The sequence below is a fragment of the Phyllostomus hastatus genome, unplaced genomic scaffold, assembly GCF_019186645.2.
Source record: "Phyllostomus hastatus isolate PE091 unplaced genomic scaffold, TTU_PhHast_1.1 phas_contig_147, whole genome shotgun sequence".
Taxonomy (NCBI): Eukaryota; Metazoa; Chordata; class Mammalia; order Chiroptera; family Phyllostomidae; genus Phyllostomus; species Phyllostomus hastatus.
Window position 1 is genome coordinate 3,579,654 of NW_025333603.1, and position 26,431 is coordinate 3,606,084.

Consider the following 26,431-nt stretch of genomic DNA (forward strand, 5'->3'; position numbering starts at 1 on the left):
TTGCTTGCTGGATTGATTGTTAGTAGGAACTGGGGGCTAGGGGAGAAAAGAATTTTCACTTTGTTCCATAGTTTCATTAAATGAGTATTTACTGGGTGTCAGGCCAGTGCCAAGGATTAGGGATGCAGAGATAAATAAATGTAAGTTCTTTTGTCTTCTTCTATCCCTGTTTCAATCAAAGTCCAGTCAGAAAAGCAGAACCCAACCAGGATTAATGGGGAAGATTTAACATGGTAAACTGGCGAAAAACTTGTTAGGACAGCTGCAAGGTTCAATGGGGACAGTGAGGCAACCTAGAGATTAGGAACCTAGGAGAAAACTGCTTCCACACTTAGGGTTGTAGGGTGAAGAGTAAATGACAGTGTTACCAGAACACTGTAGAACAGAACACTGAATAGAAAATGGGAATAGAGAGGGGCTGCCACAGGCACTGTGACAGTAGAGGCAGATACAGTTGGAGATAGCTCGACCTTGGGAACAGAATGAGGACAGAAATATGCCGGCATCTTGCCTCCTCCCACTCTCCAACCTCCCATTAATGCCTCCCATTGCCAAACTGAATTAAAGCCAGTTGGCATGACAGCCTGGGAAGCAGTTTCACAGGGGTCAGCTCCCTGCACTATAAAATCCAGCTGAATGGATAGCACAATCCTCAAACCTCCCCTTTCTCTTTTCTCTATCCCTTCTACTCCTTCTATCCCTCTAACTTCAAATCATGAGACATAAACAGCATGATAGGGTCCAAAATCTATCCCAATTCTGACTGTAAATTATTCAGCTAGCTGCCTTCCAAACCCAATCCAAATGTCTTACCATGCACACTCAGCCCTCTCTGATCTAGATTCTTCCTACTATTGCTATCTCATCTTTCAGGAATTCCCTAATATCAGCTATCTCCTATGAAACTATGGTATGTACATTTTTTCCTTCTTGCCTACTTTCCTTTTACTAGTTTATTTCCTTTATGAATTTCCCTCTTTTCTCATGTCCTCTCATATGCCAGAATTTGTGAGAAAACAGAAATAAGACATGATTCTTGCTCTCAGAGTGATTCTTGTGTCTTCTTCCCTTTGGAGGCCTAGATCTGGGTAAGACAGAACATTTACACAAAGCACACAGAACAAGAAGAGACATAAGGCAAACAACTCAGGTCTTGAGGTTGTTTCAAAGATTAAACTAGGAAAGTCAGGTGTAACTATCAGTTTCAAGAGGCAAGCATAAATCAGAAATTAGAGATAAGACTAGATGTAAGAAGGTAGATCAAAACTATGTGGTACCAAAGCAAGGGAGCTGAAGGGAGTTGAAGGCACTTGTAATAAGTAGTCTAGAAGTAGTTTGAGCTCATCTTAATTGACCCACCTATGTGATGACTTGGTCTGTTTTAAAGACAAAGGATTGGCCTCATCATTTATGGGGTGGTAGAGATTGTCTGAGCATGCATATTTCTTTAAGCCAGGGATTGGTCAACTTCTTTTAAAAGGAGCAGACCATAAATGTTGCATGCTTTGCTGGTAACACGGTAACTCTTGATAAAACTACTCAACCCTGCCACCAAAAAAGTAGCCATAAACAATTCATAAACAAGTGGATGCATCTGGGTTCTATTAAAATTATATCTACAAAAAATAGGTATTGACCTGTGAGCTAACTTCTGCTAAGCCATCAGACCCATCCTCATGCGTCACAACTGACATGTATAGGTGAGCCTCTTGCAGTCTTACATCACCCAAAGACTCAGTCCTGAGATCTTGCCTTTAAGTGCTTTGCACCATGTTTTCCAACCTGTTCCTGGTCTCCTGATCTTCACTTTTTACTTCACCCATAAATTAGCTTTTTGTTGTTGTTGTTAATGGTTTTGTCACATTCCTTAGAGTTGATGCTCAACACTACCTTTCCAGTGGGACATCCCTTTTCCTATTTTGCAAATTCCCCTACTATTAACTCCATCTACTTTGTTGAACTTGCACTAAGCATTCAGAATTAAAACAGGTGCTTTATGTTTTTTTAATCTATACTGAAGAATTTGTTTACATGAACTCTGTGTGATAGCTATGACTACTTTAATTCAGCAAATGGTGAACTAGAAGCTGAAAATTTAAATACTTTATTCAGGGATATAGCCAGTGGTGAACATAGCTAGAATTTTAAAATATGTACAGGGGTGGGCAAAAGTAGCTTTACAGTTATGAGTACAGGAAACAGAGTTTATTCTTATAGTATTATTTATTAATCATTGTATTATTTTCCATATGAATAACTGTAAACCTAATTTTTCCCACCTCTGTATTTTAAATGTAAAGCATGTTTTCCTCTCATTATACCATCAAATCACATCTTTTTACAAGAGAACAAAATTTTGTCAATGAGATTCATATGGTTCCTCTATAAAAATTGACAGTGGTGTATGGAGACAGACATTTGGTATGAATGAGATAGAGATAAGCTGGGAGCTAGCTTGAGGGTATGGTCCTGGCCCAGTCAGACCTGGCTGCACATCACTGGCTTCTCCAAGACTCTTCCTTGAGCCCCTGGGTCCTCTTGTATTTACCTTTGCTTGCCTTCTATTAGAATAAGTTTCTGTAATGGTTATAGTTCTGCTACTGCATTGAGAAATTGTATAAAACTATTCATTTGATAGTCATCCTTAGGATTTTTTTCTTAATTACAATTTATATTCATTATTATTGTGTATCAGTCTCAGCTGTATGGACTAGTGGTTAGACAATCATATATTTTACAAAGTGATACCCATGATATTTTCAGTGCCCAACTGGCACCATACATAGTTATGTGCTTAAATTGCCAAATTTCTTTTTCCTTTTTTAAGTATATTATATTGATTATGCTATTACATTTGTCCCAGTTTTCTCTCCCCTTTGTCCCCCTCTGCCCTGCACCCCTTGTCCCATCAGCATTCCCCCACCTTAGTTTGTGTCCATGGGTCATAAACATAAGTTCTTTGGCTTCTCCATTTCCTATACTATTCTTAACCTCCCCCTGTCTATTTTGTGTCAACCAATTATGCTTCTTATTTCCTGTACTTTTTCCTCCATTCTCCCTTCTGCCCCTCCCCACTGATAACCCTTCATGTGATCTCCATTTCTGTGATTCTGTTCATGTTCTAATTGTTTGCTTAGTTTTTGTTTTTGTTTTTTAGGTTCAGTTGTTGATAGTTGTGAGTTTGTTGTCATTTTACTGTTTGTAGTTTTGATCTTCTATTTCTTAGATAAGTCCCTTTAACATTTCATATAATAAGGGCTTGGTGATGATGATCTCCTTTAACTTGACCTTATCTGGGAAGTGCTTTATCTGTCATCCCATTCTAAATAATAGCTTTGCTGGATAGAGTAATCTTGGATGTAGGGTCATGCCTTTCATGATTTTGAATACTTCTTGTCAGCCCCTTCTTGCCTGTAAAGTTTCTTTTGAGAAATCAGCTGATAGTCTTATGGGAACTCCTTTGTAGGTAACTCTCTCCTTTCCTCTTGCTGCTTTTAAGATTCTCTCCTTATCTTTAATCTTGGCTAACTTAATTATGATGTGTCTTGGTATGTGTCTTCTTGTATCCAACTTCTTTGAGATTCTCTGAGCATCCTGGACTTGCATGTCTATTTCCTTTGCCAGATTAGGGAAGTTCTCCTTCATTATTCATTCAAATTATTTTTCTATTTCTTGCCATTCCTCTTCTCCTTCTAGCACCTCTATGATTTGGTTGTCAGAAAAATTTAAGTTGTCCCAGAGGGTCCTCAGCCTCTCCTCATTTTTTTGAATTCTTGTTCCTTTATTCTGTTCCGATTGGATGTTTATTTCTTCCTTTTGTTCCAAATTGTTGATTTGAGTCCCAGTTTCCTTCCTGTCACTGTTGGTTCCCTGTATATTTTCCTTTATTTCACTTTGTGTAGTCTTCACTTCTTCCTTCATTTTGTGTCTGAACTCAATCACTTCTGTGAACATCCTGGTTCCCAGTCTTTTAAACTCTGCATCTGATAGGTTGCCTATCTCCTTGTCGCTTAGTTCTTTTTCTGGAGTTTTGATCTGTTCTTTCATTTGGGCCAATTTTTTTTTTGTCTCAGCAAGCCTGTAAATTCCCAAATTTCCCAAACTTTAAAGTTTATCAGTGACTATATCCTGCTCACCAAGGAGATGTGAAACTGAGCATGTTTTATCATCTCTCAAACAATATCTTACCCTAACCACCATATCTAATTTTATAGATCCAGTTATTTTAAAGACTTATATAATATTATTCTTATTGTTTTATCATATTATATTCAATACTTATTTACATTGACCAATTAGTTTGCCCATTTTTATTTTTCTTATACTTCTTATATCAAATCCTGATAGAATTTTGTTTTCAGCAAAGCACCATAGACAATAAAGTGGGTATGAAGTAGTACCTTGGTGGTTACTTTGTTGCTTTCTATATCTCCTTTAAAAAAACTCCCCTTTTCTTATTGTTGTCATTAAAAAAAATTTGAACACTTTAAGCTTGTTTGATTCCTTTTTGAAATCACAATATTACTTCTAGTCCTTATATTTAAAATTTTCTGTTTTAGAGGATTGGTGACCCTTTTTATATGCATTAATATATATATATACACTATATGTTAAATATGCAAGGTTTTTCTCCTACATTTGCACTGAGCTGTGAGCTTCCCGTCTGGATTGTCACCTCAGTATAGTTATTGCCCTTTCTACATTCTGTGCTGCATCTAAGAGTAAAGTGTGAGAATTATATTTCCCAGAATCCTTTGTATAGTTTTTGACAGTGAGAAGTACTCACAGAAGATTTATAAAGTGAAAAAACTGCTCTCCAGGCATAGCTGCTGCAAGAAGATGCAAGAGCACTGACAGCCAGCAAGTGCCTTCCAGAGAACCTCCCCAGCAGGGTCCAAGCCAGCTTTTTCTGTAAAGAACCAAGTATAAATATTTTAGCCTTTGCAAGTCATATAAGGCCTCCATCTTCTCTCTTCCCTTTATAAATATAAAAAACATACTTGGGTCGCCAGCAGTACAACAGCAGTCCATGATCCAGGTTTGTCCCATAACTTACCATTTTCTGACATCTGCTCTGCAGATTCTTCCACTTTAGGCAACTGAGCTTACTGGTAGCAATCTGCCTGTTACTCCTGCACTTCTGGATTCTTGAAGCCAGCAGTGGCCATCCTGATCTTGTTCCCCACGTCTTTCCAAAGGCTGTAAAGATTCTAAATTCTCTAAAATGGCTTCTGGTTTCCTGTTCAAAGCCTACAAGGTACTTTAATGGTTGTCCCTGACCAGACACTATAGAGTTTGTTTCTTCTAAGTGGGTTTTTATGTGTTTCCAGTATTTTGTTTTTCCACAATGATTAGGCAAGTCAGGTCCTCTCATGATAGGCACAATTTTAGTAGTCCACTACCTTAACAACTCAGCCACCTCATGCCACATATAGGTACAATTTTAAAATTCCCATTTTATGCTGTGATTCTACTCTCATTCAAGATACCCAGGCTTACTTCCATCCATGGTGTAGTGCTACATGTTAGAGATGTTCAGATCCTCTTTCATGGACAGAAAGCCTGTTCTAACTCCTAGGTCCATGCAGAGATCCTAGCTTCAGGTCTCTATATAGTGATTTGTGCCTTGGGTCCCCACCCCTTCCCAGCATGAGCATTGAAACTTTAGTTCCTGAAACTTGTTTTAGACCTAATCCCCCTAGGAGCAATTCAGCTTCAGAACCCACTCACCCCTGGGGTTCCTTCTAAATTTCTGGCATAGATTTTCCTTCCTTGCTTTGTAGTTTGTTTATGTATTTAAAAAATGTTTTATCCAAAGTTTCTATGAGTTTAAACTGCGAAGGGATAATTTTAGTATGTACTTAATCTACCCTGTTGACCTGGAAATCCGATGTTCACATCTAGGATGTCAGAGGGTTGTGTTTAATAATTATCAGAGTCCCTTCAAGCACTCTTCTGTCCTAGTTGCTACATCTAGGCACATTGTGTTCATATTCCTGCCAACACTCAGACACATGTGCTTTCCCCAGTGGTTATTTATCATTGAAAGAAGACTATCGGTAGGAAGTTAAGTCAGCACAGATTTAATATTTGGCAACAGAGAGGGGGAAAATGTGGCCAATATTTTACATGCAATTATTAAATTCATCAATGCCAATGAATCCAAAAACCCACTTCTGCATCATCTGTTGTTTACCATGGTACCATTCATTTGAGGACAGCAAAATAAGTATTAAATAGCCCAAGGCAAGCCACTCCTGATACCTGGATTCTATGTTTTCCATGTGTAGCAGCCTCCAAGGAGGTAGATTAGAAGCTATCTGTAGCAGAAATGCTGATTCCACAGATTACTCATTCTCAGTTGGAGGGTTAATTCTTTAATTAATTAATTAACTAATTAATTAATTCACCATGTATTATCTAGACATTCCCCATGTGCCAGGCATTGGATTTGCTGCTGAGGATACCAGAGAACTCAGGAAAGTCACAGCTCTGCTCTTACAGGGGAAGACATTTATGGAACATGTGTTATAAGGTTGAATGACACTAAAGATTGAGTAAAGGGTGTCAGGGGAGTGTATAAAAGGAGGAGCTCAACTGATCTGGAAAGTAAATTTACACAAGTGGAGTTCATGCTGAGACCTGAAGCCTTTGTCTAAGCCAAGCAAAGATGCCCCCAAGCACATGGGAACCCTGGGAGGCAACTTGGAGGGCAAAGGGTAAAATGGCACAGAGACACCAGTTCTCACAGGGTCTTGTGAACTCTGTTAGGGATTTAGGTCTTTGTCCCAAAGGCAATGGGAAGCCACCAATGAGTTTTAGGTAGAGAAGAGGTACCATCAGATTAAAAGGTCCCTCTAGGTCCTATGTGGACAGTGGAGATAAAGAAGTAAGTTAGAAGTCTTCTATAGTGATCCAGGCAGTAGCTGGTGATGTGATCAAGAGTAGTGACAGTGGAGAGGAAAAAAAGTAGGTAGATTTTTTAGGAGGTAGCATGTACAAAACTTGGAGCTTGATTAGATATAGGGTTTGAAACATTTTTGTAGTTTCATTTACTAGGGAAGGGAACTGAGAGAGAGAGCAGAGAGAGGAGAGCAGAAAGCTAGGTTTGGCTATGGAAATGACATTACTGGAAGATACACCAGCTTTGGATTTAAAGAAACCTAATTTTAAATATAAGTTCTGCCACTTCCCTGCTCTGTGCATATAGACAAGTTATTTAATATGTATGAACCTTAATTCTCTCATCTATAAAATGAATACCAGCTTTCAAGGTAGTTAAAATGTTTAATAAAGATTCAATGCACAGTGACTGTCATTGAGTAGGTATTCAATAAGTGAGATTTCTCACCTAGCCTCTGGCTAATCAGTCTTACCTGTCAATTCACAAGAATTCAAGCCTGGGGATCAGAAAACTAGAGCTGCCAAAGCTTATTAGTAAATTGCTATGTGACATTGGGTGAATGACTACCCCTTTTTGGTGTCTCATTATCTTCCTCCATTTGATGAGAAAGTCAGTCTGAATTTCTAAAGCTTCTTCCCATTTAATAAATTAATGATATTGCAGTTGGAATGTCTACAGATCTCAGAGTGCCTCCCAATGTTATAGCACCCTCTGGAAAAATGTTTCATGGACACAGGATTGTGAAGGATGGGAAAGTAACAGAAAAATCTCCGATTTCTTCTTCATTCAGAACAACATGAATCATCTTCTCAGAAGCAGCCTCCCTTTACTGACAGCAGTGACACACCAATCACCTTGATTGTGCTTACACTTTAGTCTCCTTGTCAGGTCTCTATGGTGGGATATATATATATATATATATATATATATATATATATATATATATATATTTCTTAAAACCAACCACTCCTTGGGATGGGAGTTCCTGCAAGAGAAACACACATGAAAATGGAGAATGCCACAAAGTTGTCTTTCCAGGACAGTACAGTGAAGCAAGAATCTGTTTTTCATTATAAATGAGATTGTTTTCCTAGATGGTGTCGGCAGCCTTAAGTGTAGTATTCTAGAATGATGGGACTGGTGTCTCCAACGTATGCTGTTCTGGTCAGACCACAAACTAGGGATCATGTTTGAGAGCTGTCATGCGTAAAACCTCAGCCTCTGGAATCAGACAGTCCTGAGTTCAAAATATGACACCATTATTTTCTCTGGAAAAGTAATTTAACTAGTCTAAGCTTCAGTTTCCTCATGATAAAATAAAGATAATAATTGCATAGATTTCTTGTGAGAATTAAGTAAGAGAGTGCAAGTAAAGGAGTTAGCACAGTGCCTGGCAAGTCATGCTGCTGTTGATAGTGACCAAGCTGTGGTCCATAAAGGATTCAAGACCATGTCCATTGCAGAATCGTTATATTAACTGAAGGTGCTTGGCTAAGAGAGAAGAATGCTCAGAGATTAGATTATAGGTTTGAAAACAGTGGAGAGGCATACTGAGGAGAAAAGTACGTGGTGTTCAACAACCAGATGGATAGTTGGATAACATAGCTTTTAATGTCCCCCTTATGTCTGTAATTCTGGGACTCAATGGACAATCTAGAAATAAGTTGCTTTACTTGCTCTTCTATTGAGGTAATATTTTCAGAACGCATACAATTTTCATCACGAGTATGAGGGTACAGACATAAACAAGATATGGTCTTGGCTCTCAAGGAGATCACAGTCTAATCAGCTATCAGAAAAATCACAGGATAGAGAAAGTCAAAAGACCTGATTTCTATTTTCAAATCTACATTCTAGCACTAGTTTTTTTGTGTATGTTACTTATCTTCCATAAACCTTAGTTTTCCCCTCCATAAAAAGGTGTTCAGTGAGCCCTAAGAATGAGTTCTTCTGAGAAGCAAAATAAATAATAAGTATGGAGAACACATCAAAATTCAATGGAACAAGTATGCATCAGGTGTTAAGACCTTTCTTGATTTTTCTCAGAATTACTAATAAGACCTGAAGATGGGGAAAAAAGTTCGAGTATCCACATTCATATTTGAAGATAGTGCTTCTCTAGCACTGAATTTGGAAGTCAGTGTACTCCCAAGAGAGCCTTCTGAGAACACTTCCCAATTTCATGGTGGAGGACTGGTGGAGAGAAAGGGCATCACAGTACAGGGAAGTGCTAGTCTCTCCCTTCACCTTTCCAAGTGTTTCCCTTCCTGAAGCACAAAGGAAAAGTACCCAAGAAAAGTGTTCACAAGGATTGAGGATGCTCAAGTGTACCCCTTCACCAAGCTGGGAACTGCTCCTCTCACAGTTGCTTAGCCAATGAATCAGCAGATAGCCCAGAGCTGTCAGGTATAAGAAAGATAGGAGAAGATAGAGGAGCTGAGTGCCAAAAAGCAATCAGCAAGGATATGTGAATTTTTCTTAATCAGGTAGTAGCTGTTCTTGAGCTATTTTGCTGGCAACCCTGAAGCAGAATATTTAGTAAGTGGAATACCCCAAAACCTAGTGAGTGTGTCTGGGATGCCCTCGATGGAGTACTGAAAGGTCGGAGAAGGAGTGAAGTGTGAACCAGTAATTTTGAGTCAAGATGCTTATACAGGAGTGCTGTTTGCATACCAAGATGAGATTAATGGTCAGTCAGCATAGAGAAGAGAAATACCATAACCCAACCTAGAGAATCCAGTGACCTCCCCTAGGACAGTCACTTTACAGGGGAGAGTGTTTTCTTTTCTGCTTCCTACACCTCTCCCCAAATATTATATGGGAAGCACAGGGAAAAAGGAGGGTGAGGGGACACAGACGCAAGTTGACCATGGCTCCTGCCTTCAAGGACTTAGAACCTCTAGTCAAACCTACATAAAGTGAGAAGGAAGAATTGTAACAAGTATGAGATTGAAGTTTCAAAATGAATGTCATGATCTTAAAAAATAGAATGAGCCCTAGCTGTTGTGGCTCATTTTGTTGGAGCATCATCCCATAAACCAAACAATCACAGGTTCAATTCCATTCAGCGCTCATGCCTAGGTTGCAGGTTTGGTCCCTAGTCAGGGCATGTATGAGAGTCAATCGATGTTTCCCTCTTTCCTTGATGTTTCTCTCCCTCTCTCTCTCCCTCCCTTCCCCTCTCTCTAAACTTAATAAGTATGTCCTCAAGTGAAAATTTCTCTAAAAGTGGAAGGAGATTTTCTTAGTAAAGTGAGAGTAATGGAAAGCTCTGGAGTGTAATTAAGGTATGATATAAGGAACTTGCATTTTGCCCTAAAAGAGGGATTTAACAGGATGTAGTTGGTAAATGTTAAACTAAGAATAATATTGTTTCATATTTGTCCTTCAATGCATGGAGACATCTCACTAAAGGGATTGCACTGACCACGGCCTCACAAATGGAAAAGGTCATCACATGATCCCTGGGACTCAGTGCACAGATATCTACCAGTCAGGATCCCAGCAGGAAGCAGATAGTGCAAACTTAGAAACTGAGGAAAATTTCAGAAAGGGATTATTTACAAAGATGTGTTTAGAATTTATGGAAACCAAGAAAAGGTAGAGCAGTGCTATAGGCTGTTTTACCAGCTGGGAGCTATGATCACCATGAGGCCCAAAGGGTCAGGGAGAGGACAGGGGTCCAGCTGTGTGGAAAGGGTCCCCTGACAGAAGGATGGTCTTTAGTGAAGGACATAACCATCCCATGGCAGTCCAGCAGGGAACTTGCTGTTGTTACCTATTCCGGTCAACTTTACAGGGCACGGTAGAAAGGGAAGGAGTGTGGCCCTAGGAGGACGAATGAAGAATAGTCAGCATGTCCCTCAGCTTTTCCCTTTAGCCACCCATGCTGCCTTGATTGAGGCCAGTAGAAAATTATCCTTCCCAGGCACCATTCTGCCCACATCCCAAATCTTGGTAGCTACCATCCATTGAACTGCAGGTGTCAGATACATTGCCTTTGGAAAGCCTGGAGACATTCTCCAGGAATCAATGAAAGGGAGGCATGTTGATATATCAACTGCCTTCACCCCTCATCTACTGCAGTTTAGAAGCAGTGTTTCTGCTGTTTCAAATCTCAGAGAGCTGTGATTCAGAGGTGTCCCTGTTGACTTTTTTCCAACCCTGCAAACCTTTGGGGGGAGATCATGTGACTTCCTGCACCCCCCTTTTCCAGTCTCTTGGATAGCTGGGCTTGGCTTAGGAATTGGGTGAGGAGAGCCTTTCCTATATTCCAAAAAGGGATAGGCCCTGTGTTTGCTCCTTCTGCATACCACATGTCTTATCTCTGGCAGGATTTCTTAGGTTTTCCTGAAGTCCTGCAGCACTTAATTCAGTAACTTGGATAAAATATATCTATTTAAAAATAAATGTTTGTTGAATAGCAGAATAGGAAGTAGCAAAATCCAGTTTGTCCAGGTCCAAAGCTATTTTCCTTGTTCCTTTACAGGATATTGTCTGGGACACAGTTTCCTGTGTCTCTATCGGAGATCATTAGAGAGGCTCCCTGCATGATATCAGGATGTTTTAGGCAGTGTTTTAGTTCAGACCCAGCCTGGGTCAGTGAGGTTTTTGTAGGTGGTTTATATAAGCACAGTTTGTATAGAAACTAAAACAGGGTGGGGATCAGTACCTGTGAGAGATCCAAGGGGCTCTGTGGGGACTTTTGTTCTCTTGTTTACATTTGTGGCAATTCTATAAGGTACCACAAGCTATAGTAGATACTACACCCATGCAGATGTTCAGAATTCTCCCAAGAACCCTGAAATATAACTGACCAGACCTCTATTTGACATGTGAGTAAACCAAGGCTCAGAGAGCCAGAATCACGTGTGTAATTAGTATCAGGGCTGAAATTCCAACTCATGGTAATCAGATCAATCCAAATCCTTAGGTAGGAGACCCTAAGCCTTCAAGAGAAATCTTAATAGTCCTAATGTATTAGCTTCCCCAATACAGGCATACCTTGCTTTATTGCACTTCACAGATGTTATATATTTTTTAAAACAAATTGAAGGTAAGACCCTCCACCAGCAAAAATATTATGACTTGCTATGTTGCAAATACTCGCTGTATTGTGGTACTTGCTTTATTGCAGTGGTGTAGAACCAAACCCACAATATTTTTTATGTATGCCTGTACATGTTTATAATTATTATTGTTGTCTCAATCCAAAGAGAAGAGTTCATTCACTTAAGGACATGAAGAAGGGAATTGGTGTCTGTCCTGGATGCTGGATTATGACCTAGGAGAAGACCCTCCCTTTCACTTCAAGTACTAAACTAGCCCCCTAGACCTCTTGGCTGACAGTCCAGCAGATGCTGTCAGTGCTCCCTAATGCCCCACCACATGCTCACATTCCTTGTATCATTTGGTGCACCTCGGCAGACCCCAGGTTCTGCATGCTAGCTCTGCAACTCTTAATTTCTGGAGGCAAAGAAGACCATCCTGTCCAGCACTCCAGGCTGGAAGTACCAGGGAATTCAGCTTCATTTCCCTGTTGTGGTAGCTGACTTAATAATATACCTTCTATCCCCCATCTTCCCTCCTCTGCTGCTCTTCCCCAGTTACCTACCATTGTCTGCTTGGTCCAGATAAATCTTTTGTACTCGAATCCCTGTCTTGTGGTCTGCTTTTGGGAGAAACAAAGCTAAGAATTAGAGCCATGATTTTTTGTTTGACTTTTTCTCTGTGAGGAGATGCCTAAACTTCACTCAAAGTAGAACAATTGCTTCGATTCTAGGGTCGTATTCACATAGCTGCCTTGTGGTGTGTCTGCCCAGGGAATTTCACCCCCTTGACAAACAGTGTGGGCTAAGTTCCTGCAACAATGTGATCTCTGACTCTGCATTATTGCTCAATCTGGCTCTGAAGACATTTCCACACATTCATTCTGAACGCTCTTGCTGTCTCCTGCTTTTATCCCTCTAATGCCTTATAAATACCCCCACTTGGTTTTGAAAAATCCTGACTTCTAAGCCTTAAAGCCATTTTCCCACTGCTGACACCAGTTCATTGCTCAGACTCCAATGCCTCACTTTTTCTCATTATGTAATGGATTTTCTTATGATGCTGGAAGATGTCATGGGAGATAAAACCTCAGAAGTATCTGGTTTCTATTAAAAGCAAGTCTATAGGACTAGAAGTTTCTTAATGTACAATTATGACTTGCACAACACCAGATATTATTGTGTATATCTTCTTTCATATTTCATATTACTCAGCTTACTGTTTCCATGGGGAAGGAAAACTTGTGAATCTTAAAGGGAGCTGTCAGCTGATGTTCCTCATGAAGTACACTTATGATACCATTCCCCATGTCCACATCCTTTTGCAGGCTGCATCATATCCTAGGGTCTGGTTCTGCATAGCCTCATCAATTGCAGAGAACATGAAGAAGGTTAAAAGGGACCCTGTTTGGCAAGTGGAACATGGTATCCATAGGCCATGGTGACAGATACTACATCTACCCAAGCTAGTGGGATGTTTCAGGGGTCACTAAAATGGGTAAACTGGCAGTTACATTTTAAAAGTGGATAAAGTAGTGATGGCACTACTGAATCTCTGATGCTAGGAGGACTATAGGGCTACCAGCTAGGCTTGAATCCTAGAAGTAGCTTAATGAAAGCATTGGTTTCTCATCTGCATCTGAAGAAAGTAGAAACGAGGTCCATTCATGTTCTACAGCATTGTAGTAATTACAGAAAGAGAATAAGTACAAGACCATCTATGCTTATATTATAGCTTCCTTATCTTCATTTTGAAACTACAGCATCTTATGCTTGTATACTCTGGAAACATTCATTAACATTTGCATAGTTTTATTAGAAAAAAATGAGAATATAATGTTCAAAATAAATTTAGCTTAAGCATTATCTGTTTATCCTTATATCTCTCACTGCAGATATGGTTCTTAGGGTCAAATTTTAATCTTAATTAACATCGTATTCTCCACACCTGACACAGGAATTGCTCTAGAGTGGACACAGACTAAATTCAATTTCTGTTGAATGACTGAATATTAAGAAACCATTTGTGACCTCAGCACTTAACATAATTTTCTAATACACAAATATTTGTTAAGTATATAAAGTATTGCACAATGCAAGGGACCTTGTTAGAAAATATAATAAGATAGACTCTTCATTTCACATAGGCAGAAATGGATCTAAATTCAAGGAAGGGAAGGGAGTGAAATTTTAACATGAGGAAAGGTCTGATAGAGCACACCACAATTACAGACACTAAAAGCAAAACAGAGGAGGCAAACACTCTTTATCCAGCCATCAAACAGTGCTCACCCCTATCACTGATTTCAAATATTTCACAGAGAAACCACTAAATGGAAACAGATCATCCTTGTTTTGCAAATATGGAAACAGAGAGGTTAAGCAAGCTGGCCTCCATCACTCTGTAAGCCCGAGAACTTGGAACAAGTGTCGTCATTTACAATTCCTCTTTCAGACCACCTAGTTTCTCATTCATGTATTATGTTTCCCTAAAGAGAACATACTTGAGAATACTTTCCCTGGAGTTTGCTCCAAGAAAGTTATTAACATTAATGCAAACTTTATCATGTGACCTAGGAATAAAAAGGGTAATAGGAGAAAATTAATTTCTGAAAAAAAGAAGGTAATATGGGGTCATTAAAAGAGCTGGAGTTTTATTTCTGGATCTGGCCCTAATTATTTGGCCTTGGAGATAAATCACAGAACCCTTCTGAACCTCAGTTTCTCCACTTCAAAAATAAGAGGTTGTGGAAGTTACTCTCTGTGGTATAATATTGTGAGTACCTCCAAGATTCTCCAAGTAAATTAGGACACATAAAAATATGAGATCTTGGGAATACTATCCAAGAACCATCAAGAGAGATGGTAAGCCAAGTTCATAATGCAATTTAATCCTTAGAAGCAAGACCCAGCCAATAGCCAGACGGACTGTGAGTCCCTGTGTGATGTTTTCCTACTTTTGTGCCAACCCCAAAATGCTAAGTCATTGCTTTTGCTAGAAGGATATTTTCTTATTGCATTCTGAGGATTTGAACAAATATTTTCATTTTGAGGAAAGCTTTGAGAATATATCCAAATTGAAGGTTAGGCTTTCAGGACAAGAGGAGCCTCCAGACTACAAAACGAGCTCCCAGGTTTGGACAGACACCGCACTTGGAAGAGGGGGGATCAGCATCTGCTAGGCTAAACTTTGTTTGACACAGCCCTTTCTTTCCGCTGAAACCCAAAGCCTTTCAGCAAAGCCTGTGGGCACTGCGGTTACACTGGTAGTTCTCGCATGAGGAGCAGACACTGACAAAGCATTTAGCTTCAGCCTTATGGTTGGTAACACGCTGAGGCCAATGAGCTGGCCACCTACGTGGAAAACTAGACATTCACTTCCTCTCTGGCTCAGCTTTTGCAGGGACGCCTGCCTCAAAGCCCATTTCTGGGTACCTCTCCCTTTCCTTCAATTGTGCAGCTCTTTCTCAATTGCAGTTCCCCTGGCAAAGGACAGCATGCAAAATACCAGATCCACAAAATAAAATATTGCTTCCTGATCACCTTATAAACTAACCTACAAGATCTGAGTTCCTTTAATTTTTTTTAATATGTTATCATTTTTAAGCACTTTCAAATACAGGTTTCCCTGCTATCTGAAAGAATGTTCCTATGAAAACTTAGGTAAGCCAAAATGGCATAAAATGAAGAAGCAACTACCTTTAGTTTATATGAAAACATTTTTTTAGCATTCCAGAACTCAAAAATAATCTACTAAACCATCCCAAACACACTTAATTATGCCCAGTTTTACAATAAGCATAACACCCTTATGAAGTCTCTTAGGTTTTTTTGCTACCTGAGGACACATCCTGCTAACGGGTGCACAAAAGGATCAGAGACAAAGCACTGATGCACACAGACACAATGCAAAGCTATGGCTGGTTGATGTGGCAATGCTGAGTATGGTTTCTAAGGAAGGGGCTGGGCAGGGCTGCTCTCAGGGCCTCAAGGGCACACTGTCTCCATAATAGTTCCACTGCAAAACAAATGCCGAACATTCTTTTCTCGTTTCACCTTTTTTTATGAAAGTGAAAACCCTCTTCATATTTCTTTCAGTTATCAAAAACAGGTACCAAATATATGTCTTTCAAAGAAGTAGAATAAGTAAACTTGCGAAAAGTGGGGGAATGGCTGTACTTTGTTTTTCTTGTTTCTGGTTATCAGATGGGAAGAACTGAAGCTCTAAGGCAGTAAATGGTTATGATTTTTCTCATACTGCTGAGTGAGAGATGTCACATTTAAAACAACTCTGCATAGCCCTGGCTGGTGTGGCTCAGTGGTTTGAACACTGACCTGAGAACAAAAGGGTCACTGGTTCAATTCCCAGTCAGGGCACATGCCTGGATTGTAGGCCTGGTCTCCTTTAAGAGCTGTGCTAGAGGCAACTACACATTGCTATTTTTCTCCCTCTCATTCTCTCTCCCTTCCCTTCTCTCTAAATATAAACAAATTAAAAAAAACACACCTCATTCATTAAAAAAAGAAAACAACTCTGCATAAATTCATGCTTCAAAAGTGGTTATTCATCATTCATTGATGTATCTCAGAAACCAAGATAGTACTTGGCATATAGTGCATCTTCATTAAATACTTGCTGAATGGATGGACGACTAGGGAAAGGGAAGACATCCCAGGGTCCTTCAGGTAAAGTGCTAGAAGTTTATTATGCTATTGTGGTTAAAGTTGGAAGATTAGATTAAGCAAAAACTAAGAAACACATTTAGGAAGTAGGGGGAAATGGTAGCTGTGTTGTTTTTAATAATATTGTTTGTTCCTATATAATTAGACTTTGAATCTGGGACAGGAATTTGACCCAGATAACTTGAAGGAAAAATAGTGACAATAGTGACTTCAGTTAAGGATTAATTAGCTACAAAGATCACTTGGTGAATTGAGATGCAGGGCCAAGGGAGATACTGCAACATTTTTTTCAGAAGGAGTTGATTAATCTTTTCAAAGCCTTTCTCCAGCAGACAACAGGAAGCCACAATGAGCAGTACAGTCACACTCTGTGTACCTGCACAGTTATACTACCTGTAAAGGGATCAGTACAGTCTACTGATCCCTTTAGATTCACCAAGGAAATTGAAAGCTTTTATGACCAACTTCGGTTAGGAAACTTTGTCTATTTCACAATCCATGATAGCCTAGGATTAGAGATTGGAGATGTTGTGTAATTAAAAAATATATATTTAATTTTGTTTAATCCAGTGTTTTAGTTAATGTCAGAAGCCTGTTTTCTTTTTTTTAACATCTTGTGCAAATACTCCTCTATTGCTTATGAATTTTTTCCTAAAATCCTCTCTCTTTCTACATATGGCCAAAATCTTATTAATTCTAACTTCACAGCTAATCTATCGATGACTTCTGGGAGAATAATATCTTTGGCAAAGCTCCAAGCCAGTAATATCAAAATCCAATAATATTTATTGAAATCTGCTTTAAATGAGAGCCCAGTCATAATCTCAAAGAACATTTTACTTAATATTGGATTGAGTACATATAGAAATACCTCTATTACATGGTAGAGGATGGGAAAGATCATGAGAGAGAGGCCATTACAATAAACACAATTTAAAATATACTAGGGTCTTAGCAACATGAGGTAAGAAGAGGAAAGAAGGTAGAACTGGGTACAGAAAAAGTTGGGTCAATTTTGGAAAATTAATCTGCTTCTAGGGCTAATCTTTTAGATGGTAGTCCATGATGTAATAGTCAATATTTAGAGGGCCATAGAGAATGCAAGTTAGTCCCAGTAGGCATCAGTAATCATGGAACTTTCACTGGTAAGGTGACAATAGTATTTACTCTTCAGTAAGTATTTACTAATGTGCAGTGGCTACTTTCTAGGGATGAAGAGAAGAATATATACAGCTTCTATTCTGGAAACCACAGTCTAGAAGAAAGGAAAAGGTAGATGATCAACTTTGTCCTTCATGGTAAATAATACTTTTTCATAAGAGCAAATTCTCAGGACTCCATGTGGGATTTCAGGAGGCAGGTAGTACTAAAAGTCAGAAGGAACTTGACATTTTCAGGCAACTTTTTCTTCCATGTTAGGACCCCAGTTTTAGGGATTTGAGAAAGCAGTCTTTTTAGAGAGTGAATTAGCAAAAAAGGCATCAGCTATCAAGTGGGCACTGTGTTGGGTATCACGCATGGAAGAGTTTAATCCACACAACCATCCTTTGAGCTAGGTATTTCCCAGATGGGAAAATGAAGGCTCAAGATGCCAAATAACTTTCCCAAGGTTCCATAACTTGGAAATGTCAGAATCTGTTGTCTTCATGCAGTTTGATTTTCTTGATCTGTCAGGATAAGCACTGCAAATGTCAGCAAGTTGAAAAGTCTTACAGATGTCAAATAAGATGCAGACACCTGCAAGCAGGATAACCCAGATTCTCATAATTCAGTTGGTTTATGTACAAATGTTCATGCTCATAAATGTGCTAGCCCATGGCAACCTGTGGAAAGTTGGACTTGATTTCAGAGAAAAAGTTAGAGGCAGGCAGAAGAAGATATAAAAAATTAAGTTCAGCCAAAGTGTAAGTCAAAAATCAAAAATAATTATTTTAAATCTGTTTTTTTCCCCTAAGCATATAGTGATTATATTGAACATATGATAATACAGGCTGGGGCAAAAGTAGGTTTATAATTGTTAATATATAAATAATACAATAATTAATAAATAATACAAGAATAAACTATGTTTCATGTACTCTCAACTCTAAATCTAGATTTGCCCATCCTATAAATCTCAGTAGTGTCATGGAGCACAGGCAGCCAGAAGTCACATTAGGACTACATTCTTAAGAAGGATCTAGTTAGTCCATTATCTAAAATCTAGAATCTAGACTCTCTATGTACCAAACTTTATTTAAGCAGTACCCATTAATTCACACTTAAATTGTTTTCAACATAATCTTTTAACCTGGGACATAATGAGGATGATGAAATAACTGAGCAAATTTGAATAAAACCTTTAAATATATAAACCATTAATTAACTTGATTCTGAAGATATCCTCTAAATTGCCCTACCTCTTTTTCTCTAGATCTGCTTCTTTTTAGTGGAATTTTGAAATCAATTTCTGGTTTTTCCTTATGCTTAACTGTTTACCATTAACCAGTATGATTTAAAAAAAATAGGTAGCCCTTTTTCAATATGCCTCCTTTCTTTTTTTGTTGTTGTTGGTTTCTAGTTTTTGTGGTCTTAGTCCTCTGATGTGTGTCCCACAAGGTCTTGCTGGATTTTAGTTTGTTATGGAACAACTGTGTCTAGATTTCTATCTGTATCTCTATTTGTATCTCTATCTCTGCCTCTGTCTCTCTCTCTCTATCTCTGTCTCATCTCTACCTCTACCTCTACTTTTACCTCTACCTCTATCTCTATCTGCATGTGCATTCATATGTGTATCTATACTTTTATCTTTATCATGCACACAAATGTACATATTGACAGTTTTTCCCCTTTTTGCAGCACTTGATCCACTTTAAGCACAGTCTTTAATTCTCTTCAACATGCTTCATGAAATGTTATCTGCATGATTTCTGCATTAACTCCAGAAATCCTTTTCTTTTTTTTTTTTTGTCTTTATAAATGTGTATCTTTCTGGCTTACCCTCCCTTCCTGCTAATGATCTGCTTGCTATTAAAGATACTGATTTTGCAGAAAAGGGTAAAACTGAAAATTGATTTCCCATTGGGCCATGGCATGATTCTTCTCATGTAACCACCATTAAATATTTCCTGAGGCCAGTGTTACTTTTAAAATATTTTGTGCTATGATCCTATGGGGTACAATACCACATCAAGCCCCTTTTTGCTAATGGTAGAACCCCAGGATGAGCATTTCAACAGATCCGTGTGGAGAATTTTTACCCCTGGACTGGGATGAGATGTGAGTAATTTGAAAGCTGAAAGGTTGGTGCCCATTTAAATTCATATCAATATCTATTTTAGAAACACTGCTTTTTTAAAAATATATTTTATTGATTATGCTATTACAGTTGTCCCATTTTCCCCCTTTCACTCCCCTCCACCCTGTACACCCTCTCTCACCCATATCCCCCCTTTAGCCATGCCCATGTGTCATGCTTATAAGTTCTTTAGCTTCTACATTTCCCATACTATTCTTACCTTCTCCCTATCTATTTTCATCCTACCATCTATGCAACTTATTCTCTGTACCTCTTCCCCCTCTCTCCTCCTCCCACTCTCCTGTTGCTAACCCTCCATGTGATCTCCATTTCTGTGGTTCTGTTCCTGTTCTAGTTGCTTAGTTTCTTTTCATTTTGCTTTAGGTGTGGTTGTTCATAATTGTGAGTTTGCTGTCCTTTTACTATACATGTTTTTTCTTTATCTTCTTTTCTTAGATCAGTCCCTTTAACATTTCATAAAGTAAGGGCTTGGTGATGATGAACTCCTTTAACTTGACCTTATCTGAGAAGCACTTTATCTGCCCTTCCATTCTAAATGAAAGCTTTGCTGGATAGAGTAATCTGGGATATAGGTCCTTGTCTTTCATGACTTGGAATACTTCTTTCCAGCCCCTTCTTGCCTGAAAGGTCTCCTTTGAGAAATCAGCTGACAGTCTGATGGGAACTTCTTTGTAGGTGACTGTCCCCTTATCTCTTGCTGCTTCTAGGATTCTCTCCTTCATTTTTACCTTGGCTAATGTAATTATGATGTGCCTTGGTGTGTTTCTTCTTGGGTCCAACTTCTTTGGGACTCTCTGAGCTTCCTGGATTTGCTGGAAGTCTATTTCCTTTGCCAGAATGGGGAAGTTCTACTTTATTATTTGTTCAAATACGTGTTCAATCTGTTGCTTTTCCTCTTCCCCTTCTGGTATCCCCATAATTGGGATGTTGGAACGTTTAAAGATGTCCTGGAGGTTCCTAAGCTTCTCCTTGTTTTTTTGAATTCTTATTTCTTCATTCTTTCCTGTTTGGTTGTTTTTTTCTTCCTTCTGGTCCACTCTATTGTTTTGAGTCCCAGTTTCCTTACCATCACTATTGGTTCTCCATGCATCTTCCTTCATCTCTTTTATGGTAACCTGCATTTTTTCATGTAATTTGCACCCCAAATCAACCAATTCTGTGAGCTTCCTGATCACCAGTGTTTTGAACTGTGCATCTGATAGATCGACTATCTCTTAGTCGCTCAAAAGGATGAGCCCTGGGGCATTGATCTGTTTTTCTGTTTGAGACATGTCTCTCTCTTTCTTTTTGATCTGGCTGCTCCTGTTACGGTGACGGGTGGAGCCTAAGGTGTTCACCAGGGCTGGGCACCCCAGTCGCTAGATTGTGATGTTGTATGTGGGGGCAGGGGCAGGAGGAAACAATGGTGGAAGCTCCACTAAATCCTGGGACCTCAGTCCCTACCCTGGGATCCTAGGCTGCGAGCTCTGTCCCAGTCCACAATCGCCGCCTCACTGGGTCCACCAGCTGCCACTTGAGTACTCAGGGTCCACCCACTGCAATCCTGCACACCCCAGATGCCTTACGCGCTCCCAGTTGCCCTATATGCCCAGTTCTCCTGTTCTCCGAGCCACGACCCGGACCCGGCTGCTCCTCTCCGCCCCTCCTACCGGTCTGGATGAACAGGTCTACTTCAACTTCTTGGCTGTCCCACTTCCACTCAGATAAATTCTCTATCAGTTCTGGGTGTTATTCTGCCTCTAAATTGTTGTTGTTCTAATCTTGGTTGTGCGTGGAGGTATGGTGCGTCCATCTATGCCTCCATCTTGCTGGAAGTTGGGACACTGCTTTAAAGCTCAAAGGAGAAATGTGAGAAGGAGGATGATAGCTATTCATTCACACAACTTCTTTAGCAAAGCAATAGCCATGCTGCAAACTGGACCCACCATCCTTAGAAGAAAGTTTAGTGATCTTGTTTTCTCACTTGAGAATGACTCAGGGAGCTTATCAAAGTATTCCTGTTAGCCACATTTAGTACTTTCTTTGAGATGAACTCTTGTGGGTAACATTTTCTCGATCTCATTTCTCCCTTATTGATGTTTTAGTGTTCCTTACAGATTGGTAGACCAGCTAACATCAGTCCAGCATGATCCTTGCCCTGGTTCTGTTTATACCAAGTATATCAATGTAATTGCTCTTTACTAAACAGTGAGGAAGTAGTGCAATGGACTAAGGATAGAGTATTTCTTTCTTACTCAGGCTAATTATTGGACTTAAAAAGGAAATAAAAACAAATGCTAGCAAGTGATTAAAAATACTTTTTTTCCTTGCAAAATATTAGTGAGATAAACTTGGGGAAAGAATCAGGTATCAACTATATTTTTCTTTCACTGAAACTTATCTCACTGCTTCCTAAATTGTTTTCCAATTCCAGACACATTCTCAAACAATAGGGATTGTCACGGGATGGGAGGGGATCCATGCCTGATTAAAACCCCATTTAAATTATGACATAAACAACCATGGGTTGGATTAAGAAGGTAATTTGAATAAAGATCTATTTATCCTTACTCCCAAATCACTGTTAAAATGGTCAAAGGAATTAAAAATGGGTAAAAGTGTATAGTAAAGCCAAAATAAAGAAAACTGCCATTCATATTCTAGATACGTTAAGGAATTTCTGGAGTTGGAGTCAAATAAGGGATGGCTCAAATCTATCCTTCCAGGTAAAGATGTTCAGCATTACAGCAGTAAGTAAAGAGATAAGTAAAAGAGATTCTGGCAAAATCCCACCAACAGCCCTAACACGAGGGAGAGCTAACAGTGGGGAAAAGACATATTAGATATAGAATGTGTTACTGTTATTCCTTTTGAAACTACAAATCAACAGCAAGGACCAGCACACTTCTGTAAAGTCCAGATAGTGAACATTGCAGGCTTTGCTGACCATGTGGTCTCCAAAGTGCTGCAGTGGCAGCTACCCTTCTCTGCCACTGCAGCACTGAAGCTGCCATAGATGATCTGTAAGTGAATGTGTATAATTGTGTTCCAGTACATTTTATTTATGGACACTGAGATTTGAATTTCATATAATTTTAATTTCATGAAATATGATTATTTAATAAATTCATTTTCCAACCATTTAAAATGTTTTCTTAGCTGGCAGACCATATGAAATATAGGTTACAGGCAAGATTTGGCCCACCTCTCTCAATTTGCCACTTCTGTCCTACAGCATGAAAAAGAAGTTCTGCTTACTGGTGCTTGGAATAGCCCAGCAAGCACTGAGAATGGGGTGACAAGCCGCACACTGAGAACAAGACCAGGAGAGGTCTATGGTTTCCTTGGCATGGGGGCCTGGCCAAATGCACTCCTGGAAAAATAGTTCATTTCACAATAGTTTCAGCAAGTGCAGATACACACATATGGATGGTACAAATTGTTCTGCAAAGCAGTCTACCAAAAAATAAACAAGATAAATATACAAGTTATATACCAATATGAGTATACAAGCTATTTGTAAAAGAATAAATAGAAAAGGCCAATAATATACTAAGAGTACATGAGAACACAAGGCTAATAGGGGCCACATTACTCATATATTGCTGAGGACAGTGTAGAGTGCAATAACTCTTCAACAAGCCATTCTGCCGAGAGAAATTTATTCTACAGAAACAAACAGTGATGTAACATACAGATTTATGTGTACGGATATGCTCATTGCAATCTATGTATTATGAAGAACTGAATCAATTAAATTTTTGATAGTGGAGGATTGGTTAAGTATGGTACATTAATCTACTAGAATTTTATGTGGCCAATAAAGTAATTTATAGATATTTTTAATATGAAACACTGTTTATAATTTATTCTACATGAAGTAATCTTTTTAATATGAAACACTGTTTATAATTTATTCTACGTGAAACAAACAGGTTATAAAAATGTGTGTATGGGTATGTATTGTGTGGTATGTAGTAAGTGTGTAGATATGTTTATGGCACTGTGGAGCCAAGACTGGGTGGACGGACACTAATAATTCACATTGATATTCTGTGTGTGTGTGGCCATCGTATAAATAGATCTCTACAAAGATTATTGTTTTGCATTTTTAATAAAATGAGTAATATGGTATATATTCTTTTTTCGGTATATATTCTTTTTTAACTGTGAGTTATTTATATTTTCATTTCATTTTATTTTTATTGTTGACACTATTACAGATGGCTCCATTCCCCCCCACCTTTGCCCACCTCCACCCAGCCCCTGCTCCCTCTTCCCTCTGGCCATCACCACATTGTTGTCTGTGTCTATGACTTATGCAACATATTCATTGGCTATTCCCTTCATGAGGTGTTCTGCAAAGTAGCAAAAATTTGGACTTAGAAATCCATGTGAGGATTGGCTTTATTAGTATTTCTCTGGAAAGATTTTCTTTTCACTTATGTATTAAATGAATAGGCAAGTTTCCTTGCTTTTCTTTACTAGGAGGTTTCTCTACTTTTTATTTTCCCTTCTGCTGAGGGTATAGTTCTTTGATGATCTAGATTTACATATGTACTCCTATTAAATTTATAAATTTGCCTATACCCTGTATTAGTCTTCTCAGACTGTTATAACAAAATACTGTAGATTGAGTTGCTTCAACAACAGAAATGTATCTTCTCACAGTTATGGAGGGTGGAAGTCTGAGATCAGGGTGTCAACATGCTTGATTTCTGGTGAGAACTCTTCCTGGTTTGCAGATGGCTGCCTTCTCACTAATTCTCACATCATGGAGAGAAACAGATCCTTCTCTTTTTTCCTCTTCTTTTTCTTTATTTTAAGGTATTTATTTCATTTTTTTTCTCATGTGAGAAAGAGGGGAAGGGAGAGAAGGAGAGAAAGAGAGAAAAACATCAGTGTGAGAGAGAAACATTGATTGGCTGCCTCCTGCATGTGGCCCTACTGAGCACTGAACCCAAAACCCAGGCATGTGCCCTGACTGGGAATTGAACCAGCTGTCTTTTGTTTATGGGATGATGCTCCAACCAACTGAGTCATACTGGCCACAGCTTTCTCCTTCTTATAAGGCTACCAAACCTATGAGATTAGGGCCCCAACCTTATGAGCTGATTTAACTGTAGTTACCTTCTAAAAGCCCTATTTCCAAATACCATCATATTATGGGGTAAGACTTCAACATAAGAATTTAGGGGGACAAAATTCAGCACATAGAGTACCCTGAATTTTTATTTCCTGATTCCTATGCCTAACACAATTATCAAAATGGAAACTTAAATTTACCAAATATTGTAGAAACCTTTTATCCATGATGAAAGCTGTATTCAGTGAAAAATATGCCTCACAATTTTTGCCTTCCCTTCATGTTTGGCTCCTTCAGATTGTTTCATTTTTTGGCAGCCCAGAGATCCATTTAATAGCTTGATTCTTGATGAAGTTTTTTTTTTTATCACATAGTCTCTTTTATCCCTCTGTGTGTGTGTGTGTGTGTGTGTGTGTGTGTGTAATTTTTGGAGATGTTGATTATAGTTAATGTCCTCACCTAATTAATTCCAGTATTTGGATCACTTACACATCTGAGTTGTTTTTCCTCCTTCTCTCTTGGTTTTCACACATACTGTCCTATTTCACAGCTTGTCTAGTATGTTTTCATCAAATGTCTGACATTGTGTACAACAACCTATAAAAGTTCCAAATGATGTTTTTTTCCTCAGAAATAGTTCACCGTTTTATGCACTGGGCAAAGAGAATAAGGAATGATCACCAAAATCTAATCAGGGGGTGATCTGACTCAACACTGGATTGTTGTTTTGGAAAGCACAGACCCACTTTTGTTTGGCTTGTGTTTTTCGGGCATAGCCCCCTAGGACTTTGAATTAAAACCCTGATGTGTTGACCAACATCACTTCTCCTAGTGGATTCTAAATTCTAATCTTGGTCTTTCCAGCATGGAAAGAAAACCCAAAACTCCAATCTGCTTTTCAGGAGCTTTCTGCTTAGTCTCAGAATTTTTTTTAATTTATTTTATTTTATTTTATTATTTTTTTTTAGAGAGGGGAGGGAGAAAGAGAGAGAGAAACATCAATGTGGGGTTGCTGGGGGCTGTGGCCTGCAACCCAGGCATGTGCCCTTACTGGGAATTGAACCTGCAACACTTTGGTTCGCAGCCCACACTCAATCCACTGAGCTATGCCAGCCAGGGCTTAGTCTCAGAATTTGACAAATGTCTTCAGAGGAAAACTGGCCATGTGTTGTCCCACAAAAGTTCTTTTGGTTTTTCTGACCCTTAGCAATGGCCTTTACCCATATTCTTAGCCTCTACTCTCAAACCAGAATTGGGAAGTATCCCCAGAAAAAGAGCAAATGCATGATGCCATCCTACTTTTCTGGGTTTTCCCTTTCATAATTTTGATTCCCCCAAGTCCTTCTTTCTCCAGGGGTTTTCTGATGCCCTTATAAGAGCCATTTTTGTATTTACTTAGCTTTTTAAATTTTTCTCAGTAAAAGCATTTGCTA